Source organism: Choloepus didactylus, chromosome 18 (assembly GCF_015220235.1).
Source record: "Choloepus didactylus isolate mChoDid1 chromosome 18, mChoDid1.pri, whole genome shotgun sequence".
Taxonomy (NCBI): domain Eukaryota; kingdom Metazoa; phylum Chordata; class Mammalia; order Pilosa; family Megalonychidae; genus Choloepus; species Choloepus didactylus.
The window spans coordinates 38,717,918-38,744,378 of NC_051324.1; the positions used below are offsets into that span (position 1 = coordinate 38,717,918).

At 43.8% G+C, this 26,461-nt stretch overlaps 1 protein-coding gene and 1 pseudogene across 7 annotated transcripts in view; one reads left to right on the forward strand and one right to left on the reverse strand.

The window, feature by feature from the left end:
* MSI2 (musashi RNA binding protein 2) overlaps positions 1-26,461 on the reverse strand; it is a 392,076-nt gene that overhangs the window by 298,697 nt on the left and 66,918 nt on the right. The gene's annotated exons all lie outside the window — the stretch shown is intronic.
* Positions 8,182-8,547, forward strand: LOC119513774 (annotated as a pseudogene).

Sequence of the window (26,461 nt, forward strand, 5' to 3'; positions counted from 1 at the left end):
GGAAGGGACATAGGTTTCACGTGGGTTTTGACATGCTTCCCCAACAGAAATTATTTAGGTAGAGAAGGAAGGGAAAAATAAGGGAGACCAAATGGGGACACACCAATGTGTCGTGGACATAGGTTTTTTCACCTGCTCAGCACCCCTGCCTTTGGGGAACCAACCCTCCCTCACCCTACGCACTTCTAATGGGGCTGTTAATCAACAGAGGGTGGTCCAAGGGCTGGGTCTATGACCTCAGCAAGGCCGGTCAGAGAACATCTTGAAATTGATATGCAGATGCTGAAGAAAGAAGTAATGTTTCCACTGGAGTTGCCAGACTAATATCATGTGAATCTGGAATCCTGATGGCCATCTTCTCCAATTCACAGAATAAATTTATCTGCAAAAGGAGTGAATGAGGCCAATCCACAGAAGGAAGGAGAGATGAGGGACAGAGAGAGCCATGATGATATCATTTGAGCCCCTGGAACCAACTGTCATAAAGCTAATAAAACTCCTGGACTTCATAGTTACATGGCCCAATAAATTCCCTTTTCTCCTTGAGCCCATTTGAGTTGGGTCATTTGAAACCAGAAGGATCCTGACTTATGACATGTAAGACAATGTTAAATGTTCACTGACCAAGGACTCAGATTTTTCAGACCAGCTCTATTTTCAATACTCAGCTTTGTGGCGCCCTTAAACCACTTCCACTCTTGCCTTCTAGAGTCTACCATCTGTCCAGCAGCTGGAATAATCTTCTTCGGCAGTTAATCATATTACATCACTCTCTGACTTTCATCCCTCCAATGATGTCCTATCAGAAAGTCCTTTCTATGGGCTTCAAGTTCTTCAATTTGACCCTCCCAACTCTCCAAACTCGCCTGCCCCTCTCTTCTTCATCCCCACCCTGCTCCCACCACTCTGCATCTTCCTGGGCCACAATCATCTAGCTTGTTCTGGCCTCAAGACATATATACTTGCTGTTGACTCCCCCAAAGCTTCCGTGGCTCATTCCCTCACTTAATTGAGGTCTCTGTCCAAATGGCACCACCTACAGAGGAACGCCCTAAGCACCTCTCCCGGGTCCACCCACTTCCTCTTTCCCCACCTCTTCAACAGCAATCACCACCTGGAATAGTATTTATACTTGTGCACTTGTTTACTGTCTCTCCAATTTGAATATAAGCTCTCCAAGGACGACAACCTTCATCATCTTGTTGAGGTCAGTAACCCCAAGCCTAGCCTCTCTTCTGTCACTATTTGTTGAACAAATATACCTAATTTGCAGTATTATGCATTCAAAGAGCATCTCCCAGACACTCAAACAAGGCACAACATGGAATCTTGTGCCATTTTCCATGTCCTCAGGCTTTCCACTCGAAAACAAAGATCACCAGAGTTATGCCATAGACCAGGGGTTGGCAAACTATGGCTCAGGGGTCAAATCTGGCTGACTGTCAGTTTTCATACACCCTGCAAGCTGAGAATGGTTTTTACAAATGAATGTTTGCAACTGACTTGATGATAGGAAGTAATAACTTTGAACCCCAATTAAGCAAAATGTTAATCGCTCCCCCCAAAAAATCCACCTTCTCACTTGTAAACCTATACTACAAAAAATATACTCCATTATTGAATTTCGTCAGTAAAAAATTGTGTAAATTCACTCTCTCTTGTTATGTAAGTACCTACATAATATCCTTGATATCGCCTCTTAACCAGCAAAGCGTAAAACATTTTACTATCTGGCCTCTTTACAGAAAAAGTTTCCTGACCCTGCTATAGACTTACTGTACATTGACAGGGGAAAGGGGATTTTCTAGGCCACTCCAACCCCAGCGCCATCCAGGGCTAACTGCTAATGACGAAACGACAGGGCCGGCTAGCAAGTTCTCTTAATGTCCTGGGATCCAGTTAAAAATAAATAGATTAGGTCTCTAATATACTGAAAGTGCTTAACTTCAAAGACTTTCCAAAGGAAACAGATAGTCTGGTTCAGCAAATACCCCTACAGGAGAAGAGATCACACCACTCACCCCACGCCAGCTCCACCCGCTCCGTAAATAACTAAGGCAATAACTGACCATGTTTCACACCTTAGCGTCCCTGAGGGGCTCCTCGATTTGCCTCTAACTGAACTACACATCTGTGCCCAGAACCTGCCATTAACCAGATGTTCCATGAGGGTCCTCCAAGGCAGGGGTTCTTAGTCTGGTAACTACAGCACTTGGGGACCACGGACAGTCAGTCAGCAAGCCCCCATGCAACGCGGCCGGCACTGCCATACCTGCCCCATTCAACTTCACTCTGGTCTGTCCAAAGATGACTTAAATAGGGGGCAACAGGCAAAGGTTAAACCCCACTCAAATCCTGGCCAGCAAAAATCTAATAATGGTCCAGGGAGACACAGAAGCCCAGACTCACTGGAGTTGCCAGAATTCTGATGGAAAGAAGCATGTCCTTCCCTGGATGGGAGCACACGGAGGGAGCCGTCTGGGGAAAGATGGGCCAATGAGTTGTTGATATTCAAATCATCATTAAATGACTCAACTTTCCAGAAATAAAAGGCGTCACAGTGGGAAACTGTCCATCTTGACTTTTCTTTTCGGCTTCAGCAGTACAAAGCTGCGGAGCAGAGAACCAATTAATTTTTAAACATTTCTTTAAAATTGCAAGAGTCACCCTCACCAAGAACAGTCATTACTGATGTCCTGCCTTCCACACCCTGATTTTTAACACCACCCTGTAAAATGTGCCCACAAGGCTGAAGGGACCCAGGACGGGTAGCTTAGGAGGAGCCCTCCTGGCCACAGCCAATGGGGATGCTATGTGACTCCATCCAAATTAAATCCTCATGGCAAAAGACCAAGGAGCTTGAGAACATGAGAACTACTCCTTCAAGGCCAGGTGCAGACTCTGCAAAAGAACAGCTATCCAGGGAGTAGCTGACATTTCTATCCCTTGGCCCTGCCCTTTGTCTCTCGTCCAGGGTACTTCAGTACCTCCTCCTATAAAACTGCAGACCCATGTGTGCCTGGAAGGCTGAGGGGAGGCACCGCACCGCTCAGCGCCGGGCAAGGCCAACGGGGCCTCTGGGATGGGGTGCGGGTGGCTCCAACCAACCATCACCTCCAGGCACCCGCCTCCTTCTCTCTTCCACCAAAGTCTTAAAGTCCTATTTCTCCCCTAATTCCCCTCTAAAATAAGAGGAGCATATTTGCAGTCTTCTCTTCTGACTTTTAAATTCCAGAAATCAAAATAATAAATAGGAAGGGCTGCTACACATTTCTCTACTACCGAAAAATACCCAAGTGGTCCTTGGGAACCAATAGAGGGATGGTGGCCCAAGACCTCATACACTGGTGAACCTCGAAGGGCAGCCCTTTAGAGAAGAAACCCATCCAGGCTTGTGGCTTAACATACAGAACATTTGGGAACTGTTCCAGGTGCTGGGGACACAATAAAACAGGTAAGAAATTCCTTCCTTCACGGGACCTAAAATCAGATAGCCTCCTGCACTATATATATTGGAAGGGATGCAAAGAGTAGGCTCAGATCACACCTTTCCTTCAATGTTTCTTCATACAACATATTTTCTCATTCATTCATTGTCTCACCTGTTCATTGATTTCTTCCTTCCTTCAACAAGTATATGCAGAACATAAACCTTGGGTCAGACTCTGTGCTAGATCAGTGATGGCTCCAGAATTTCTAAATCAAAGAGGTTCAGAAGCAGCAATGGACAGGGGATTTGTCTTGAAGCTACATGAGCAGCTCAGATATGGTGGTTAGGAGGTGTCAGTGGAGATTAGGGAGAGGAACAAGCCCCAATCCCAACACTCCACTGTAACAGACTATGGGAATAGGGAAATGAGAAAGATACGGCTGAAGCTCTTCTGGAAGTTATACTCCTACAGGAGAAATGCATGGGTATGCTGATCACTGTCCACCAACTGCTCCTTCCCTCCCTGTCCTGTGCTTTGTAAGACTGACCTCTCCAGAACGCACCTCCTGGGATCCCTTACCATTCGACTTCCAGTGGGGTTTCACCAATGAAAGACACTGTCAGGAGAAGGTGGGAACAAAGAGAGACTGGGGGAGTCAGGGCCCCAGTCCCTCCTGGCTGGGACCCACCCTTCCTCCTCGGGCCATGACTCTGTCTGGGCACCCCTCCCCCCACCCCCCAACAGATGCATTCTACTAACTGCTCCCTCCTCTTGCCCCTTAGGTCCAAGAGGTAGTAACTGGTTAGCATTGCTGAGCCCTGGGTGCTTCCTCATTCCTTTTTGAACCCAACCCTGTTCTTACCTCTGTACGTCCTCCCCTCCCTAAAGCTTTCCAGTTACCCTCACCCACTTCAGCATGGCATCTGTTTACTACAGGGACCTGGATTCATTTAATGGGTCAATAAAAATCTAAAAAGTGTAGATATTAACAGAGGTAAACACAGCCACCAGGTACAGGAGGGGAAGGGGACGAGCACTAGGGGAGGCTCCCAGACAAGGTGATGCCGAAACCAAATGAGTAGGTGCTCGCCAAGCAAGGAGGAAGCCAGGAGGCCCCATTAGCAAAGACAGGGATGCACAAACAACCAGAGTGCTCGAAGAACTTCAGAAGCTCAGTAGAGCCTGGTGTGAGGAGAGGGACGGGTGCCAGCTGACGATGGGCCTTCTAGGCAACGCTAAGGCATTTGGACTTTATCCTAAAGCAGTGCACCGTCTCCAAAGGCCAATCATATGGTGATTCCATCCAATACTCCATGTGTTTCCAAGAACATCCCATCCCTGGACAAAATGAAAACTGGCACTCATTTAGGACAATAAACGTAATTTTTTACCTAAAACAGCTATTACAGAGCACTGTGTCTGGGATGTAAGGCAAACTATAAAGGCTATCAGACCATAAAATATGGTTCCCAGTAATATCCTTCCATGCACACACACCCACTCACACACCTCTGGCACTGTTAACCACAGGCTCTGCAGCACTAACAACTTCAGGTGAAAACACACCAGTCATTAACAACAGATTTTGAGAAGATTACAACCTAAATAACTATCATTGGAATGCATAAGTTACTTAACATAAAGTGGTTCCATATGGTTCATTTATAATTCACGTGGCACCAGTCAGCAAGAATCCATTCAGATGACATCTACTAGAGTAACCAGACAATGCTTTTATCTTTCCAAAAAGACAGCAAAGAAAGATGTATTCAAGTGGTTTTCAGGCAATACTGGATTCTAGAATATTCTTGGATTAAAAAATTATTTCTTGGCTTTCCATCCCTCCCTTGGACTTTTGAGTATAATACTTCTGAAAACTGGCTTAAAAAGATTTCAGATAGAATAATTTTTAAAGTTTACCTGCTAGGTAAACTCACAGTGACCAGTGTTAACTCTTTCCGTTATTTCTGACAATAAGCAGACAGGCTGGAGCACAAGCCCAACTCTACTGTTGTAATAAAACTGATAAAAGTTCATCTATTAGATTAGTCTATTTAAGTATGTATACCACCGTTACTTGCTGCCTGGTACTCAGACACAAATGTACACAGTTGGCCCTTCTAAAGCAAATCACTCAAAAGTTTCATTTTTTTCTTCTTCTTTCTGCCCCCCTGCCCCAGTATATATAATGGACTCCAGTGGTGAGACTTTTCCCATTTTCTTTCATCGCTGTCAAGATAGCTCATACATGTTCATCAAGAAGATTTAAATGTTATTCGGAGTTTCGTATGCCCCTCTGGTGAGCTCTCATTCTCCAAGTTCACATCCTTGTCCCCCTCTTCTCAAAGCCCTCAGACACCACACACACACACACACACACACACACACACACACACACACAGACTCCCTGGGCTGGTTCAGGAGAGAGGCAGCAGTGATCACCAGAAAGGGAGGTTAGTGGGCAGAGGGGATCCCAATCGTAGGAGAGGGGAGGCTGAGGGACGACAGTCTGGCCCCTAACCCCAGGACGGAGGAGAGGGGCTGGACAGCCCCAGACTGCTGACCGCCCTTACTTCAGAGACTTCAAGAAGGCGTATCTAAAGCCTTTGCACTAGAGACAAAGCCTTTCAGTCCATTATTTGAGATAAAAGGCTTAAAGGCAACAGCTGGAAGAGTTGACACGTTGAGTGTAAACGACATCAGATCACTTCTGTGACAGTGGTTCTCCCATGATTAGAAATAAGAAGTCAGAATTCCTTGAGAAGGCTTTGGGGGGAGAAGCAATATTAAACTTAAGAATGTTACCATTCCCCCAGAGCTCATCTTCCCTGGGTATGAAAGTGAATTCCTGAGTCTGGGCAGTGGCCCCTACTCCAATAAAAGCAGCTAAGGCATTTGTCACTACCGCCCACCTCCCAAGACTCCCCCATCTTAGCACCCTAGTCTATCCCACCATCACACGTGTGTCCCAGCAGTTGTGAGATGTACTGCAAGCTAACCTGTAACACTAGTCAAGTACCAAGGTGAGCATATAACTTAGCATTTAAGAAGGGAGAACAGATGCTAGATTCTTCCAACAATAATGTTACCTTCATCTCCTTCCTCTGCAATGTGTGCATTTGTGAGTCGGAGAGAGGGCTGGATGTGCAGCAAAGCACAAAGGAATTGTGTACTCACCTATGAGAGTGGGTCCTGCAAAAGAACTGAGCTCCAACAAGGCAGGGACCAAATGCTCTGAGCTGGCTCAACATTCCATTCTCACAACTAACCCAGGGCCTGGCAGACAGCAGGACCTATGAATACTGATTCAGTGAATGAACCAAAGAAGGAACAGTGGGACATGTGTGCTGAAAATGACTGAAGGATTGCAACTAAAAGAGGAATTGATAACACCACCAATTCTGGCCAATGCCATTGAAGCAGGTGATGTGGGGAGCTTAGAGACAAATCTACTCTGCCAGGAAAGAAACCCAGGGCAGAAATTCCACTTCTCCATTACCAAGGGGGTGCCACATGTAGCAACCCTGGGGAGGTGACGTCACCGAACATCCTATTCACAACCGTGAAGACAGAACAGCTTCAAAAAGAGCCTGTGTTGCAACACACGTAATGCCAAGTGATACAGGACAGAAAACTGTACACCTGCACTCCAATGACACCTACAGAAATGAATTTGTACACACAGGGACAGGGCTGGAAGAGTGGGCAGAGTGATGGGTAAACATCTTCCTTTTTTTTCATTTAGAATTTGAATAGTACTGCTATAATGTTGCATTCATTATTTAAAATTAAGAATGGCTGAGATCATTTTTAAAGAGTCATTCTGGAATAAAGGTCTCATAATTCGAATTCTGATAAGACGGCACACTTGTGAGTGCTCCATTAATTTCCATTTCCTTTCTAGAATGCAAGTCTGCTCCCAGAAAACCCCTCATTCCTATTATCTATGGCAATAGAAAAACAAGTGGGAAGGGCCAGGACTGTCATATCTCATTTCCAGGAGTAATACTGAATAGAGTATTGACTATTGGCTGCTTAATTAAGAAATCTGCTATAGTTAAACGCTGGCAAATTTTCCATTTAGAACTCCATGACCAAGAAGATATAATCATAACCAGTAGGCATTTAATACGGCTAAGATATGGCCCAGAATCTTTAAGGCCTTATCTTAAAAGATAAACAGAGTAAACCTAAAGTACATACACACACACACACACACAAATACATATATGTGTTTTGTATCACTCCATAGTCTGTTTAAATTTGTTACAAATGAAAAAAAAAATACTGCTTAGTATTAACATTTAATTCATTTGGCTAAAAACAGTTATTTGTGTTTTTATTTTAATTCCTCTACGAAGTTATAGCTCTTTGAGAGGAAAACACATATTCTAAAATCCCCGGAAAGACCCAGCCCCAGTTTCTTGCACACATTAGATCAATGGGTTATGTCTATGAATTCAATGCATTCGCATCTGCATTAAGATAAAAATGGGGCAAGAAGTGTTTATTATTATTCACTTTTCTAGTTCTGTTAAGAGTAAATATTAGAAGAGATTACCTGAATTTTTTAAACTTTAGAAGTTTGCAATTTTTATTTAACTCTCAAGGAATACAAGTGGAATGAACATAGCCCATGACCCAAGTATAGCTCTGTAAATGCTATAATGAAGGTACACACAGAGAGTCAAAAATCTTAGCAACGTGCTGACGCATAGATTAAAAATACTCATCAAAAGACAGATTCAGGATGCAAGATCCTGGGCCAGGGCAGATGGTGGGTGGGACGGAGGCGAGCTTGGACAGGCACTTGAAGGACACAACGAAGAATCCATCCATTTTATTGCAGTCCTATGCACAGATTCATAAGGTTTAAGCCCAGCTGCTGAGGGACCCCATCAGATGAGCATGCTGGGGTGATACCTGTTCCAGCCCAGCAAGCAGCTGAGCTCACCTCTGACCTCACCGATAGTCCTGTGTATGTCTAGAATCATTTCATGGGAACATTATGATCCAGAAACATGATGGCATAATGGGAGCAGTGCAGAAAACAGCCTCTTCAAGCTGCATATCAATTCTCCAGCCTGTCACAGGCACTCAACCCTACCTATGTTAATTATCTTACAGAGCTATTAAAACTCCAGTAGTTAGGCTATTCACTTAATGTACACTGGGCATTTTTCCTTTTATTTTGGGTAATCTGCCTTTAGACACTCTATAGACTATCCTATCAAAATACTGGTAAGAACGGATCAAGTTCTGAAGCAGCAGGTCCAGGTCACTTTGTATGTAGAATTTTGCTACATTCAATAAATCTGCTTGGAAGGAAAAAAAAAGTCAAATTCAAGGAAACCCAATACCTATGAGGATATCTGGTCACAGGAAGGCCCGTGTGAACCATCGCTTGGTTGTGATCACAAGCTGTCCAGCCCACCAGGCTCTGCTTGACCCTCCTGGCCAGCGCAGGACTCTGCGCCCAGGTGTACACGCATCTTTTCTCACGGCGAGGCGGCTGTTCAGCTGGCTCATCCACTGGAAGGGGCCTCAGTACACATAGGTTGCCTAACACAATTCCAGGTACACAGCTCTCGCTTTACTGTCGGCCGAAGTCACAACAAATCCCAGAGGATGGGGTATGGAACTCGAGGGATGGACGACTCCATTACTCAAGGTGGGTTTATGAAACACCCCCATGCGCCATTAAACAGCACTGTTCCAGTTTGCTAATGCTGCCAGAATGCAATATACCAGAAATGGGTTGGCTTTTTCAATGGGGATTCATTAGGCTACAAATTTACAGTTCTAGGGCCATGAAAATGTCCAAATTAATGCATCAAGAGGAAGATACCTTCTCTGAGGAAAGGCTGCTGGCATGTGGAGTTCCTCTGTCACACGGGAAGGCACATGGCAATGTCTGCTGGTCCTTCTCTCCTGGACCCTGTTTTCAAAATGGCGCTCTCAGTTTCTGTGGGTCCTTCTTGCTTCTCCCAGGGCGTTTTCTTTCTTAGCTTCTCTTTCCTCGTTCTGGTTTCAAAATGGCTGTCTCCAAATGTCTTCGGGCGTTTCTCTCTCAGCTTCTCTGTGCCCTCTGAGTTTCATCTTTTATCATCTCATAGAGGACTGCAGCAAGGGGATCAAGATCCACCTCGAATGAGCTGGGTCACATCTCCATGGAAACAACCTAATCAGAAGGTTGTAACCAACAACAGCTCTACACCCACAAGAATGGATTAAAAGAACATGGTGTTTTCTGGGGTACATAACAACCCCAAACCAGCACAAGCACCAAGTCACATTGTGAAAAAGTGCCTCCTTGTCAACTGTCTTTCAGTTTTTCTGAAGACAAGGGGAAAAACTGCATTTGTTGGTAGTACTTGAGTTAACTTCTATTTATGGCAAGTAACAGTCGTTTCCCATTTATGGCAGCAATGAAAAGTTTTCTTGTAAATACAAAGAAAACTATTAAGTAATTAAAAGCACAGGTAGCAGGAGGATATGGTAAAAATCATGATGGTGATATAGAATAACATTTGGGGGCTATGGACCTTAAATTTTTAGTCTCTCACCTTTGACCTTCCTTTTTCTCCTCCTCCATCTACCACCTATAAACATACTTCAAAAAATAAGATCCAACTGTCCCAACCAAGAGGAGCTTAAAGAGACAATGACTAAATGTAATGTGGGAACATGGACCAAAAAAAAAAACATTAGGGAAAAAGTGGGGAAATGTGAATATAGTACGGACTTTAGTTCATTTAAAAAAATAAAATGCCTTCAAGAGTATATATTCTGTGCTATTTTTTGTATATAAGAAAGAAGGGGAAATAGGAAAACATACATGCATCTGCTTATCTTTACAAAAAGAAATACAAACCAGAAAACAATGAAGTTGGTTCCCTGTAAGAGGTGGATGGGCTAAGATATAAGCAAGGGAATTCTCTAAGCAAACATTTTTGTATGATCTTCGGAGACACGTTAATGTCCTACATATAAAATAAAATTAAATTAACAAGAATGGCAAGGAAAAAGGAAAAAACCTGACATTGAAATCAAACCGTGAGAATCCAAAAGGAGCCGAGAGGTCACTCTGGTGGGCACTCTTATGCACACTTTAGACAACCCGTTTTAGGTTCTAAAGAATTGGGGTAGCTGGTGGTGGATACCTGAAACTATCAAACTACAACCCAGAACCCATGAATCTCGAAGACAGTTGTATAAAAATGTAGCTTATGAGGGGTGACAATGGGATTGAGAAAGCCATAAGGACCACACTCCACTTTGTCTAGTTTATGGATGGATGAGTAGAAAAATAGGGGAAGGAAACAAACAGACAAAGGTACCCAGTGTTCTTTTTTACTTCAATTGCTCTTTTTCACTCTAATTATTATTCTTGTTATTTTTGTGTGTGTGCTAATGAAAGTGTCAGGGATTGATTTGGGTGATGAATGTACCACTATGTAATGGTACTGTAAACAATCGAAAGTACGATTTGTTTTGTATGACTGCGTGGTATGTGAATATATCTCAATAAAATGAAGATTAAAAAAAAAAAAAAAAAGAAATCAAACCGTAAGGGGTGGAGTGAGGGAGCAAATGCAAGTATTTCAGGAGTACTATATTTGACTGTATACCCTCAGTCTTGGGATGGGGAGAAGGGGTGTGGGGGGTGACTACAAATAAATCCCAAACTCTTTTATGTTTTTGTGTTTCTGTTTGTGTGTGTGCATATGAGAACTTCTTAAAATAGGTTTGCTTTTTTTTTTTTTCAGGTATGCTTTTTGTAGTGGAAAGGGCAAGCAACTTTAGTTCTACTTTAGATCTATTATACGATTAAGCAAACTAGTAAATGTGCTGATGCTAAGAGCCAGGGTCTCCATGGAAGAAGGACACACAACCCCAGAATAGGGGAGGCAAGATAGAAGCCTGTGCAGATGGACTAGAACTGGAGGGCTGGTGTGAGCTCTTGATTTCTAAAATATGCATGTATATTTCCCATGTATATGTCCATATGTATACATATGTACATATATTTAAAAGCATATATTTCTTAGCTCTGTCCATTGAAAAGGCCCAGAAGCAAAGACACCCAATAACAATGAGCAAAGACACTCAAGTAGCACCCAGATCTTGGTCTCTAAATCCATTCCCCATGAAAAGAAACCAGCTTCTTGGAGAAACGACTAACTCCAGAGCTGAGGCAGGATAGACACAAGATGAGCCAGAAAGTAAAGAAGTGCTCAAAAAATGACAGAGGTATATTGTAAAGAACCACAAAGAAGGGTCTCACACTGGCTAAATCTGGGGCAGTTAAAGCACCAAAAAAATCAAGTACACTAATGGATAATAAGCCATTGAAAAAACAGGGCTCTATGCATCCATACCGACAGTAAATAAATAAAAGAATTAATGTGGGAGAAGGAAGGGCACTTGCTTACAGCGGAGTGCCAAGTGTCAACTGGTAAACCTGGAGGGAACATGGGAGTCAGAAAATCATTTTGCAGCCATCATAGTAAAGGCTAGATCAGGAAGTGAATGCTAACTCTAAGGGGAAATTTTGATGAGGAACAGAATATTTGCATGGTCTTAAAAGTGTCTCCCCTCACTGCTTGCTGGTTGCAAAGGAAAACATAATAACTAGACCATGGAGAAATCAAACAACACTTTGACCAGGTGATCGAAATTACTATCACCAAAAAGAGGGGCAGAAGGACATCATGCCTCCAGATTTGACCAGAGAAGGACACAAAAACACTTATGTAGTATTCTGGCCAGCAATGCATGACTTGAATCTAATCAAGAGAAAACATTAGTCAAAAATGTTCTGTTGAAAAAAATAAAAGAGCGGGGATTATATTCTTCATAAATGTCAATGTTACATAAATGGCAAAGAAAGACTGTGGAAATATTCCAGATTAAAGGAGATTAAACAGACATAAAAAACTAAATGTAATACCTGATCATGGATTATACCCTGTACTTGAGGGAAAAAAAGGACATTATTGAGTCAACTGACAAAATTGGAATTTGGATGGTAGGATTACATGAAAGCATTGACTCAATGCTAAATTCCTGTAGTTTATAACTGTACTGTGGTTTTGAAATGGACTATTCCCACTCTTAGGAACACTGAAGTATTTGGGGGTGAAGGGCCATCAGGTATACATAATTACTCCCCAAAGGTTTAGGGATTAAAAATATTCATCTACAGAGAAAGAGAGTAATGGATGGAGCATGTGACAAAGGGTAGATGTGAGTGGAAGGTATATGGGTGTCCTATGTATCATTCTTAAAACTTTACTATAAATTTTAATTTATTTTCAAATAGAAAGTTGGAAGGGAGGGAGAGAGGGGAAAAGAAAGGAGAGAGAAAGAGTGATTTGGTCCATAAACCAGAGGACTGGAGGCTGCTGGCTAACTCCCTCCGTCTAAACTTAGCTCCATTTCCTCACGTAGAAAAAGTGGGGTCAAGATGGCTTAACCCTTATGATCTCACAGGTTTTGCAGAAAGATAAAGTAACAAAACAAAGACAATAAAATTTATTTTAATCACAGTTTCTGAGGGAAGGCACCAATATCTGTGTACCTCTTTTTTATCTGGCACTGGATTTTGCAAGATAATATCAACCTTTTGCAAATTTGGATGATCTCAAAAGAGGACTCAAGGTCACAGAACCCTTTAACTGGCACTATTAAATAAATATTTTCCTCAATACAATCCCCAAAGTAATCAGTATTCTAGCATCATTTTAAAATGTGTGTGTGTTTAAGGAAAGCAACAACCAAAGAATGAGTGATACACTAAAATTAAAAAGCAGAGGGTGTTTAGAATGATGCAATTATAACTCATTTTCCTCTTATTTTTCAAAGTTCATGTAGAGTTATTTCACTTTTTAAATTTTAAACATAGTTTGATGGTCTCTGAAGGATTCTTGGAAAATCTTTTAAAATTTCACTTCATTTTCACAAAACTCTATCATATGATCATTCGCTGGTAAGCTCCAGAAAGAAGAGAATGTAACCACTTGAGGTGACTAAACAATTTCCACATATAAATTGAGAAATGGGCAATCTAAATCTGCTCAACGGAAGTTTTCACCTGACACCCTGCCAATCTCCTATTCCAGACTTAGATTGTCTCCCTCTGACCAAAGGAAAAAATCATTTTCCAACTTCACTTCCTTGCTAAAATGCCCCAAATTAAAATTTCTTCACAGGAAGTCAAATCATCAGCCAGCAATATTTATACCGAACTCCTGATGGTAATAGCCACACGCTTCCTTTCACCCAAGGAGAGGAGACAGGGGCCCAACATGAAGGTTTGGAGAAAGACAAAATCTCGAGATGGCCCATCTGTTTGCCTAGGAAGGCAAACAGTGTTTCGAAACCCCTCTTCCCACCCAATCCTTCAGCTGATGTGTGGAAAAGATGTCCATATCCCAATGTGGTGTTTTGCCAACATCCCTCAGATCCACATCAAATACAATTTTCAAACCAATTAGCTCAAAAAGCATCCCAACCAATGCGGTCTCTCCCACATTCTCATCAGGGCCATCCTATTCAATTCCTAATGAGAGGGAAGACAAAGACAGTAGATGCAATAGGGTCTACTTCAAAAATTCTTTTTCTTTTAGAAAACAGATCCTCTTTTGTTCTGGTTAAACACCAATTACTCTGCTCTCTCTAACATGCAAAGCAGCCGAAAATAGGGCAATATGTAGCTCACTCCAGTTCCACAGAAAGTTTGAATGAAGAAAAGAGAAAGAGGACAGGGAGGGAGAGGGTGAAAAGAACCAGGAGAGAAAGAAGAGGGAGAGGAGAGAGAAAAGATGAGCGATAGAAGCAAATCCCTAAGGGGTCTTCAATTCCAAGTACTTTGTGCTTAGATAAAGCTCTTCTCAAAGGGCTTTTTGTATTATCTGTGGCAGTGCCCACAAGCAGTGATTTTGCCATTATCCAAAAAAATAAAGCAAGAAAAGAAAAAGCACATTAAGGTGTACAATATAAGCACGAAAAGCAAAAGTGGCCAACAAAGCTATTTACCCACAGCTCCCACTTGCTACAAACACTCTCCCCAAAAGTAGTGTTTTTGAAATAATGCACAAGGGAAACAGAATAGAGAGAGGAGGGAGGCTGAGCTGGGCAGCTGACTGACAGACTGAAGACACAAACCACATACCATCCTGGCTTCACATGGTGCAGGGTCTTCAGTCAGAAGGTGCGGGTGAGAGAACCAACCCAGGAAGCAACCAATTCCATTTCTCTTTCAGGCACAGGGCATTGTTTTGTTTCCTTCTGTTCTTCCTTTTAGTTAAGCTAGCTAATTCTAATCTTCTAAATACATTATATTAACAGTTTTTATTTTTTACAAAATGCAGGTGGGTATGCAAAAGGGTATAATCCTAGTTCCTCTTAGCCCCAAAGAAAGTCTAAGGACAGAGCTTCTTAGACTTTCATGCACACACAAATCACAAGGGGAGCTTGTTAAGATGAAGACTCTGATTCCAAGATCTGAGGTGGATCTGAGCTTCTGCATTTCTAACAAGCTCTCAGGTGACACCTGGGACCACCCTGAGCTCTAAGGGTCACCTTTTTGGCTTCTAGATGCTGTCCTGACTTGACCTCCGCTTCTCCCATCAGAGCCCCTGATCTAGGTGGGGAGACTCTCTGTGCTCCTGCAGCGTTTACATTCTAAAAGAAGAAGACTGGGAAAAAGTCAAACAGCTTTCTTGCACAAAGTCTGGAACTTCACCCTTCCCCTTGGTAGCATGTGCATGTCTCTACAATGCACCCATCAGTTTTTTTACTTCCACCTGGGCACCCTCCGGCACAGAATGGGATGAAATTCAAGGGCTTGGAACAGATAATTAGGGAGTAATCCAAATCCAGGTTCCTTGGTGAGGCTCCCTCCAGGTCTGCTCATGGGATCCAAGGGGGAGCACCCCAAGATGGGTAACAGTAACCAGAAATAGGGCTCCACTGCTGGTGGATTTAGGGGTGCTAATGAGCATGCTTGGTGCACTGGAAATCTCTGCAGAGGGACTCTCCACTCAGCCTCCAGGGCCACATTCAGTCTCCAGTGCCCAATGCCAAGTCCTCCCCAGAGTCAAAAGGACAAGTACCCAATCTCCACTTCCAATCAAGACTCAAGTGGCTGCCTGACAGTGTTTCCTACCATGCATTCCTCTCCAGGAAGAAGTTCCCACTGCCCACCCCATTTCCCAGAATGCTGGGAAGACTTCTGGGGTGAAATGATCCAGCCACAAGGAGGGGGATCCCCCACATTTTCCTCTTATAATCAAGACTGCCAAGCAGGGAAAAAATGTCCTTCTATTTCTCATGCCCTAGCCCTTGACCCAGGGGAACAAAAGAAAGGAACTAGCATTTGTTGGGCACCTCCCATGTGCCAGGGACTGTTCATTACATTTCATCTCATTTTATCCTCCAAAGGATCCTGTTGACATTTTATCTCCATTCTGCAGATGGAGAAACTGAGGCTCTGAGAGATAAATGTTTTGTAGTGTTGATGAGTTACAGCATAGCAGTTAAGGCAATAGAGAATAGTGGCTGTAGGGTGTGGGATCAGGAGGCACGTTCTGTAGGCTTGGATAAAATAAAGTAAGGGTGATACCTTTCTCATAGGGTTGTTTTGAGGACTAGATGAGGCAATGGATTTAAGGTGAATCCTCATATGGTAAACGGTCAAGAAATGTTAGCTGTTTTCACTCAAGGTCAACCAGCTGGGAAAGGCGAGACTCCATACCTGAACCTAGGTCGGCTTGCATCCAACGTTCTTGCTGGATGTTACATTATGGCCCAGCTACAGACAGTCCCATGACTTTAAAGCAGTTGAATCCATCCGTTTTATTGAAGGATTCTTGGATGAGTACTGCACAGAGGGCAGTGGACCTTGGAGAATCATTCTCAGCTAGGAAAACTGTCTTCCAGGAGACCACAGCCTGGAACACACACTGAGCACAGAACCATCGGAAATTGGAAAAGTCTCCAGGAGTCACCTAGTGCAAGGGTCCTCAACTAGCAATGGAGAACCAAAGAAGAATCTCCATAGTTACAGTAAGCACAGTACAGCAACCATGCACATCCTCAAAAACTTACATCAGTGATCTTTCCTTGGAAGAAAATGTTAAGAGGAAAGAGTGGGCTCCCTGATATCGTGGTGGTGGGGGCAGGTTCCTCCAGAGAGTGGCTGGTGGGTGGACACAAGAAAGGCTGAGAAACATGAGCAGCTGCAGAAACTGCTTGCACTCCCTCCCCACCATAGACAATAAACCACAACAGCGGTTTAAGTACAAATCAGCATCAAAAAATCAAAGGAGGGAGAAAGGAGAGAGACAGGAGCAGAGAACTCCAAATATGCCAGTTCTTAAACCAGAAGAGAAATAATCACCCAGGTGGAGGCAAAATTTGAAGGCTGGTCAATGTGGATCAAAGATAAGAAATTGGAAATTAGCTTTTACTTTTTTTAAGTGTGCATGTAAGATGAAACACTTGGAAAACTAGCTGGCTTTTAAGATGATCCTGAATCAATCTATGAGACAATGACCTAAATATGCCGACACTCGCAAGCTGCCCCAAAGCGAGGGCACCCTCGGTGGAACTGGCTGGTACCAAGCCGGAAGTTCGCCTTTCCCAGGAGCTCTTGTGTGATGGACAGTTCTAAGGACTACCCTATAATCTGCATTTATGCCATTTGTCTCTTTGATATATAAAATACAGATATTTGCATCATTTATTTCAACGTGCATGATTTTCTTCTAAAAGCCACAAAGAGAAAAAAGTCTGATCCCCAGCCCCCCCACCCACACCCCCCACCCCCACAATTCTTTAGAAAGCTTGAAAACTTAAACCGGCACCCATGACAAACCAAATGGATCTGAAAGGATATTGAAAGGCCAGTTGTATTAAAAGAACAAATAAAGGAATTTCCTTGCAAAGGAGACAAAGGGGCTCTGACAGGTGGGTCCACTTTACCACCTAGGGGTGACAGCAGGGAGGGTGGGTGGGAGGGCGCAATATCAGGCCTTGAACTGCTCATCCCACATTATCTGCTTCATGGTGGAACTCAACTGCACACCCTGAAACTGCAGTCTTGAATAAAAAGCCATGCCAGGGACCAAAATGAGAAAGGTTTGGGTACCACCTAAGATGGAAAGGCCAACGGCCAGGAAGTCTTCTCTGGGTCAGCGAATCAACAGCCGGTTCCTCCGGGCAGAGGCCCCACTGTGAGTTACACAGCCTTCAGGGTCCCCGAGCAACTGGGACACAAGTCAGCGCAGGGCCTGCCCCGCTACTTATTCTTTCTTTCTGCCTTCACGGACACCTGAAGAGAAACAGGGGGATGGAACGGTAATGTGCCCTGTATTTCACCAGGCCCTGACGTTTTGTCTGCCTTTCCCACGGGCCTCCTGTGTTTGCAGAAAGACAATGGCTACCGTCGCCATGGCCAGGCCTCTCATCCGGCGTGCTGCACTTATGGCACCCAGGTTCTCCCAGCCTGGGGTTTTCACATCCCCACTTGTCAGAGGAGCAAAGTGAGACCAAGGGTATGTGGCTGGTAAGGGGTGCAGCCAGAGACCCAGCCAGGCCTTCTGCACAGCTGGGTCTGGGCCCTTCACCGTCTCTGTGCCTCCTCTGGTCTGGCTGGTCTGGCAGTCTTCCCTCAGTCACTCATTCAGCATGCATTTACTGAGCACCTACTATATGCAGAGCAGCCTTCTAGGCGCCAAGGATACAGAGCTTATGCAGAGTACAGCTATGTGCTGGCCCCTCAGTATGGCAACAGGGGGGTGGGGGTGGGGGGTGAGTCGGCCTTTAACTACTCTCCATTTCTCTTACCTGAAGACCCACACAGCTCTCCCACCGTCCCTTCTAGAAAAGTCCCAACCCAATAACAAAGGTGATGGCTATTTGCAGGAAGCTTTTCATTACAGAAAGCATGCCCTTACACAATTCTCTGAGGCAAGGGCTAGCTCCCTAGTTCCCACTACACATTCCCACCAGAAATGTGTCCTGGGAAAGCAATTTTCCCATATTCTACTTGACTGAAATCTATGGATCCCCAGAGCTAACAATACCGCAAACCAAGAACAGGGTGAAGTTTGGCCTCAGGAATCTCTTTTCAGCTCCAACACTACCCCCTTCACTGCCACCACTACGACAACTCCCAGGCCGCTCCCAGGCCCCCAACTCAGAACTTCCTAATCCACCCTTTGCCCTGACCACCACTCCACGTTTGTTCTAGTTCGCTAATGCTGCCAGAATGCAAAACACCAGAGATGGATTGGCTTTTATAAAAGGGGGTTTATTGGGTTACACAGTTACAGTCTTAAGGCCATAAAGTGTCCAAGGTAAACACATCAGCAATTGGGTACCTTCACTGGAGGATGGCCAATGGCGTCTGGAAAACCTCTGTTAGCTGGGAAGGCACGTGGCTGGCATCTGCTCTAAAGTTCTAGTTTCAAAATGGCTCTCTCCCAGGACGATCCTCTCTAGGCTGCAGTTCCTCAAAAATGTCACTCTTAGTTGCACTTGCGATATTTGTCCTCTCTTAGCTTCTCCAGAGCAAGAGTCTGCTTTCAACAGCAGTCTTCAAAATGTCTCTCATCTGCAGCTCCTGTGCTTTCTTCAAAGTGTCCCTCTTGGCTGTAGCAAGCTCGCTCCTTCTGTCTGATCTTATATAGTGCTCCAGTTATTTAATTCAGACCCACCCAATGGGCGGGCCAACACCTCCACAGAAACTATCCAATCAGAGTCATCACCCACAGTTGGGTGGGGCGCATCTCCACGGAAACACTCAAAGAATTACAATCTAATTAACACTGATAGGTCTGCCCACACAAGATTACATCAAAGATAATGGCATCTGAGGGGACATAGTACATTCAAACTGGCACAGCATTTAAGCAGAATCATCTCCAAAGGGTCTTGTAAGGATCATGCCCACAACAAGGATTCAAAACCCGTGATTCCAAAGGAGTGAGCGTGGGGTGATGGGAAGCTGGCACGGTACCAACTGAACCAAGGTCTGTAACAAGAGTCACACGACGTGTACAACATTATCTCAATTTATCCCACAGGTACGAGGTGCATAATGTTATGTACATTTTACAGAAAAAGAAACTGAGGCTCAGAATTTAAATAATTTGTCTGAGGGGCAAAATAGAAACTCAAATCCAGGCCCTCTAACTTCAAGCTGAATCCTCTTTCCTCTCTATCCTATACAATCTTACATGCTATGAAAACAAATCCTCACACATCTTTTCCTTGACAGTGAAGTGTATTTAAAATATATCTATATTTTATATCCAGATTATGGAATATTATTTGCAGCAATTAAAAATGTTTTCACAATCCAATGACGTGAAAATAATTAGAATGTATTATTAAATAAAAAAATACCAAGAAGTACACGTACAACATAGTATGATTCCAATTGTGTTTTTTAAACTATGTATTTAAATATATATGTACATACAGAAATGACAATATACCAAAACCTTAAACTGTTTTTATCACTAAGTGGTAGGATTGTGGGCAGTTTTTTTTCTTATATTTTTAAAGTTTCCTGCAAGGGGCAGGCATTTATTTTCTACTTCAAAAAATATACTAACCATTTTTCTGTAAAGAAGGGAGCCACAGTATTGGGTTTGGCCATGGACCAATTCATGACGTGATACAGGCCCCGCCAGACCAAGTCACTGCCCAGCCAGGGGCTCCAGCCATGGTGCAGCACGAGCTGCTCGCTGCCAAGGTGGCACGCAGCACGAAAATGCCGCCAGGGACTCTCGCCACGCCTGAGCACTGCGGTCAGCGGGCGATAAAGAAGCAAGGGCCTTTCCAGAGGAGGCGGCTCGCAGTCTGCCTGGAGGCTGAGAAAGAGAAGTGAGGAATACAGGGTGGCGGGGCGGGGGCTGGCAATGAAATGAGTCTCAAGGTCAAGATGACCATTTAAGCTGTAATTATTCGCCTGGACCACACCAACACATCCAACAGTTGAAGTGGAATGTAATGACCTCCAAGAGGTTCCTGGGTCAGTCCTAGATGGCAACACCGTGAAAACACAGGAACACTACCTTGGAGCCCAGAAAACAAAGAGGATGGGGTCCCTTATCAGGAGTCCTGTCCTGGTCTAATTGCCGACTTCTGTGTAACCTCGGGACAAGTGAACCAACCTCGCTGAGCCTCAGCTTCTCCATCTGGAGATCCAGGCTAAAACGCCAAGCTTGGAGGATAATTTGAAGAGGTGGAAGAAATCATGGAGGATTAAGGCTGGGGGCCAGTCAGCTGCAACGTCACCCAGGCAGCCCCTGAGGCCGCCTCCAGCAACCTTGTCAGTGGACCTGGAGGCAGCCCCTCCGGCCCCAGTCGAGCCTTCAGGTGACCGCAGCCCCAAATGACAGCCTGACTGCAATCCTCTTTTTTTTTTTCTTCCAGAAAGATTTTAATAAAACTTGGCCACTCCAAGAAACACCCACTGCATGCCCATCAATAAAAGAGAACCATAACAAAATGGAAAATTTACCATATGGCTATGATTTAAACGGGAAAAAAACTAGCAGACACTCGAGCACATTAACAAAATCCAGTATTAAAATCACATTCCTTCTTAGGGGCTATGATTAGGAATCAGACACCAAAATAAAACTCATTACAAATGTTCAACTATTTAGGTCAAAGGACCTCTATAGAAGCATCTGACCTCAAAGGCATTCCAGTTTAAGACTCAATTTCAGAATAGTTGTTGTTTAAAGCTGTTAGGCTTGGGAGATAAAAGCAATAGATGATAAAGACTTGGTTCCTGGTACATAAGGGCTCAATATACGCTTCCTACCCATTTCCTCAATTCCTGTAGGTTAAAATAACCATAACGTACCACACTGATTAATAACAGCTTTTTCAGGAAAAAAGAAATGCCATCGTATTAAATATGCACATCAATTGTAAGATACACCTAGATTTCACAAACAGTAAAATGTGATCAACAAATATGTCTTAGAATGGAGGAAATGCTGAGAGTGTACCTGTAATTATTTCCTGACGTTGCTGAGACAGGCTCTTATCTGTAACACGAGTGAATTAACCACTGCCTAAATCCTAGATCCTGCCACCACCACCACCCCAATGAAAATAGTATAATTCCTCAAAATTCCTCCCCAAGAAAATTCGTAGGGGAGGAAGACAGCTGGAAGCAGAGACACTGGGAGAGGAGAAAGTTTTCCAAAAGCTGTTTTTTACCTCCAAAGCTTCTGCCACCAGGCCTCTGCCTCACTGTGCGCCCAGCCTGGAGCACCGTCCTGGCTACTGCTTCGTAGGGGTGTCTGACGAAGGCCTTGCTTGGAGGTCCTACCTAAAATTACACTCTCCTCCCGGCGTCAGTCTCCATGCCCTTATTCTGCTTGACTGCTTCACAGCACTTACCACTGATTGACGTATTATATGTGTATCCATTCATGTTTCACCAACAGGACTCGGAGAAGTTCACTGCTGCACTTCCAGTGCCTAAAATAACACCTGTCACACAGTAGGTGCTCACCACATATTTCAGGAGTTGGTAAACTTTTTTCTGTACAGGGGCAGAGAGTAAATATTCTTGGCTTTGCATCTCTTACAATCCCCGGGGGCAACTAATCAACTCTGCTGCTGTCACATGGAAGTAGCCCTATAATACAGAAATGAATGGGCATGGCTGTGTTCCAATAATACTTTATTTACAAAAACAGAAATGGGCTGGATTTGGCTCACAGACCAGAATTTGCTGACCCGATATTTGTGATTAATTAGTTAATTAAAAATATGTACTTGTCTCCCAAATATGAGACTGTTTTCCATTTTCCAGCTGGACGATACAGGGGAGAAGGGATTGCAATGTCTATGCTGAGGGATCTTGGTGGAATTCAGCAAGAACTTTGCTCACAGTGAAATGGTTAATGAAGAACAAAATGGACAACAGGCCATCCCATTGTTTTCTGAAGTCTTTCAGCACAGAGAAGATGCTCTCATCCACTTTTAGAGCTGCTGGTCTCTTAAGGTCCGCAAAGCAAGTATGGGTATAAAATTCTAGCACATCCCACTACTGCTAGAATGAAATCAACCAATCATTAAAGTATCCACTTAGGAGGAAAATCTACTGGTTCACGCTTGCTGACTTCTCAAGGAGATGGCAGATGGGGGTAGAGGGAGGATACCAACAAAGCCAAAATATGTTCACAGACAAATAAATACCCTGTTACTGATGGGTTCCCGTGCTATGCAAAAGAACAGTCATGAAAATAAATATATGCAACTCTGGCAGCCAGGCTAACAGACAAAGTTTGTGCTTATTTTAAATTAACCACCAAAAACAAAAGGTAACTACAGGGCCCTATTCTTAGGGGAAAAAAAAATTCACATGCTCAAGTCTTTCTACTTTAATTGCCACGAAATTCATAGTTAGGTGTCTTCTACTAGCCTTAGCTTGTTTTAATCCCCAAACCTGTTTGCTCCAGGTCAGGCCAATGAAGGAAGCATTTAATGAGATCTCAGGAAGTGCTACTTTCAAAGGCGTTACCCAGCTCCCCTGCCAGCCCTCAGCAGACCCCTGAAGCCTAGCCCCTCTGCACACTCATCTTCAGTGGCCACCGCAGACAGCCCTCCAGGGGAAGCTGTGAGGCTTGCAATTTTTAATCACCACCTGCCCAGATGGCAGGGGACCCTGATGGGCTGTTTCATTTCATCCAACTCTCAGATTTTATCAGCATTTTGCCACTGTCAAAGAGTAGGTAAGAAATAGGAATCAAAAACCCTTCCATTTGAGGGTCCTTTTAACTTCCTAAAATCACTCTCGCTTCAGTTATCTTATTTCAGACTCAGAAGAAATGCACAAGGTAGCACAGCAAGGATTTACCATCTCCATTCATCCATTGGTTCAGCAAACATCTACTGAGTGGCCACAATGTGCAGGATGAAGGGGGGATAACAGAGACCCCACCTCCCTGGAGCTAGGAGAGGATGGAACAGAGCAGAAAAGTGACCTTTCAAGCTGACAGACTGGGGTGCAGCCCTCACCACCAAGGCACACAGATAAATTTAGGCCGGGCAAGCCACACAGTAGCTACAGGCAACAGGACATACTTCATCTTTCTCTTCATCTTCTGGAAAGGTGTGCCAAACCTAGGCGGCAATTATTTTTTCCTTTCTTATTAAAAAAAAATTAAAAGGTACAAATCACACCTCGGGTAATTACACAGGCAAACAGTTGGCTTGGTAAATCAAGAATTAGTCTGGTACAAAGTCAGAATTAGAGGAACAGGACAGAAGAGATCAAATACTATTGTGATATTTCCATGGGGATGGGAAAAAATAATGACAGAAAGTGGTGGTATTTTGCGAATTGTAGATAAAATTTATAGGCTGTATATATGTGTTAGGCACATTTCTTAGGGTCTTACGTATTAATTCATCTAATCCTCTCAACAACCTCATAAGGTAGGGAATATTATCATCCCCATATTACAGATGAGGAAACCGAGGCAGAGAGACGTTAAATAACTTGCCCACGGTCACAGCCACTAAGTGATAGGATGCGAACCTTCTTAATGGTCTGGCTCCTGAATCCAAGCTCTTAAATATTATGCTAATCATCCTCAGTCTCTCTCATTCCCTTAAGAGAAGAATGCTTGTGCATTCTTAAGCTTTCCTAACAGCACAAAAGCCTTATACCTGCCCTTTTATTTTTGTGTTTATTTTTAAAGTATTCTTAACCCACCACTTTGCACAAATGCTCTAAGGTGACCAACAAGAAAAGACATAAGATCAACAATAAAATAACATGAAAGACAGTTGGCCCCATGGAAAGGAGTATTATAAACACACGAAAAGCAAGGTCAAGTGAACTTATCTATGACTCTGCTCTAAACTGGGCTCTAAAAAAATTACAAAAATTTTTTGTAATAAAATCACAAAAAAAACTTTTCTCTGTAAATAGGCAGATCCTTGGGGCAGCTGATATGCCTTCACAGGTCTGAGAAACCCAGGACATGGACATCGGTGAACACAGAGGAAAGTTACACACCTGGCATCCCCCAGTCATGTGAAACGGGGCTTCAGGAATGACTGGGGCTTCTGGAACTACTGCACAGATGCATCCTGAAGAAGCTTTCAGGTCTTTCTCAGTGGTGGCAAAAGGAACACATCCACTGTGGAGCAGCAGCCCACTAATCTCAGACATTCCTTTCCTTGACACCTCAACTCACCTCACTCTGCCTTTGGAGACGCTAATGGAAACCCAACTTCCTACCTTCTCCGCCTGCCCCTCCCCTAGCTCGGAGGCCTAAAAGAAGAAACGAGTCTGCATCTGGTTGAAGCTCATCAAGAAAACATGGACTGCAGAAGGAAAGACTGCAAAGGGTGCCCCTGGCGGGTTCTTCAAGAGGTTTCATTATTTCGTTTGAACCAATCTGGGCCCCAAAGAAACAAAACCTCTTTGAGGGAGGAAAGTAATATAATCCAAGGCCTCATTTTACCAAGAACAGAAATCAACTTGGCGTTCAAGGCCACACTCACTAGCACCTGAATTCCCAGGCCATGCTCCCATGAATACAGATATAATGAAACTCAAGTGTTTTGTAAATTTTCCAGCCCCCACCACATTCTGTTAGGATAACAACCAAGGGCTCCCAAGGCCTGTGGATGAGGAACACCCGAGAGACAAAACTCGGAACATGTTTCCATGTTGGGAATTCACCAGAGGCTTTCGGGGTGAGAGAGGGGAGGAGACGGGCAGCAGACGGGCAAGGTGACGCTCACCTTCGCTGACCGACCCAGCGCCACATCGACAGCGGCGGTGCTGAACACGAGCTCCCGTCTCTCCCCGGACAGGGTGCCTGCCGCCCAGTTTGCTGACTGAAAGAAGCTGGAAACCCTCCCATCCGCCCTCCCGAGTCATTATTCAACAACAAACAGGAGCTATCTTTAGAACTTTTTCCATGAAGGCGCCAGAGGCAAAGGCCACCGACCTCTGAGACACGGAAAGGTTAAATAAGGCTATCTGACCAAAAAAAAAAAAAACAACTTTAATAGGCAAGTCCCATTTCATATTCATCTGTTCAACACAGCTTCTAATTTTATAAATGGACCTTAAAATTAACAGGAGGACAGGCAACTTTTCCCAGGAGCTTCTGTGTCCGTTCTGCAAGATTACGTAACTCAGAAATGAGGGTTCTGATTTGATTATGCTTTAAGCAGCCTGCTGGCTGAGACAATTCTGTGTGTACCTCAGCTCCTCACCAGGGACACTGGGCGCTCAAACACAGAAGACGGTAAGCAAGGGGAGGCAGGGAAGCAGGACAGATCCTTTTTCACTAACTCATGTCAACAAGTCTTTGAGAAAACCTCTTTACACCCTCAGTGACCCTCACTCCCCCCATCCACCCACAGTTACACCCCAGTAAAACCCCACTATGGGTTTTTGGCCCACCCAGATGGATAAGAAATTACATATTTCTGAGCTTCGGTTTACCGTGTCGTTTACCCTTAATGGAAGTTTATACATACCTCCCACACAGGGGTATTGTTAGAGGGAATCAAATAATTTACCGTTGAGCACTCTGAGTTTAAAGTACAGAGCATGCTCTTTGGGAATGCAAAATATTTCCATTTAACTTCAAAAAAAATTATTTACTTGTCTCTTACAACCAAGCCAAAGGAAATAAATACAGCTTTTCCAACTGTAGTTGGAGGTACTGAAAATCTCTTCTAATAATCCCATTTCAACAACATGTAGAAGAGCTGTTTTGCAAGGAGAAACTCAAATAAGGTCACGGAATGAGTTCTCCTTGCCAGGTGAAGTCACAACGTCCCTGAGGTCCTTTATTTATCTCATTTCTGGGGATACCCCAGGAAGCTGATGTCTTCCTTTTCCCTCTGCCTATCAGAGATTTACTTTCTGAGTCTTTCGCAAATATGAAAATGAGTTTATATTCCTATCAGAGAGCCCCAACGCCTCTGGCATGAGGAATCCGCGAGAGAAAACTTCA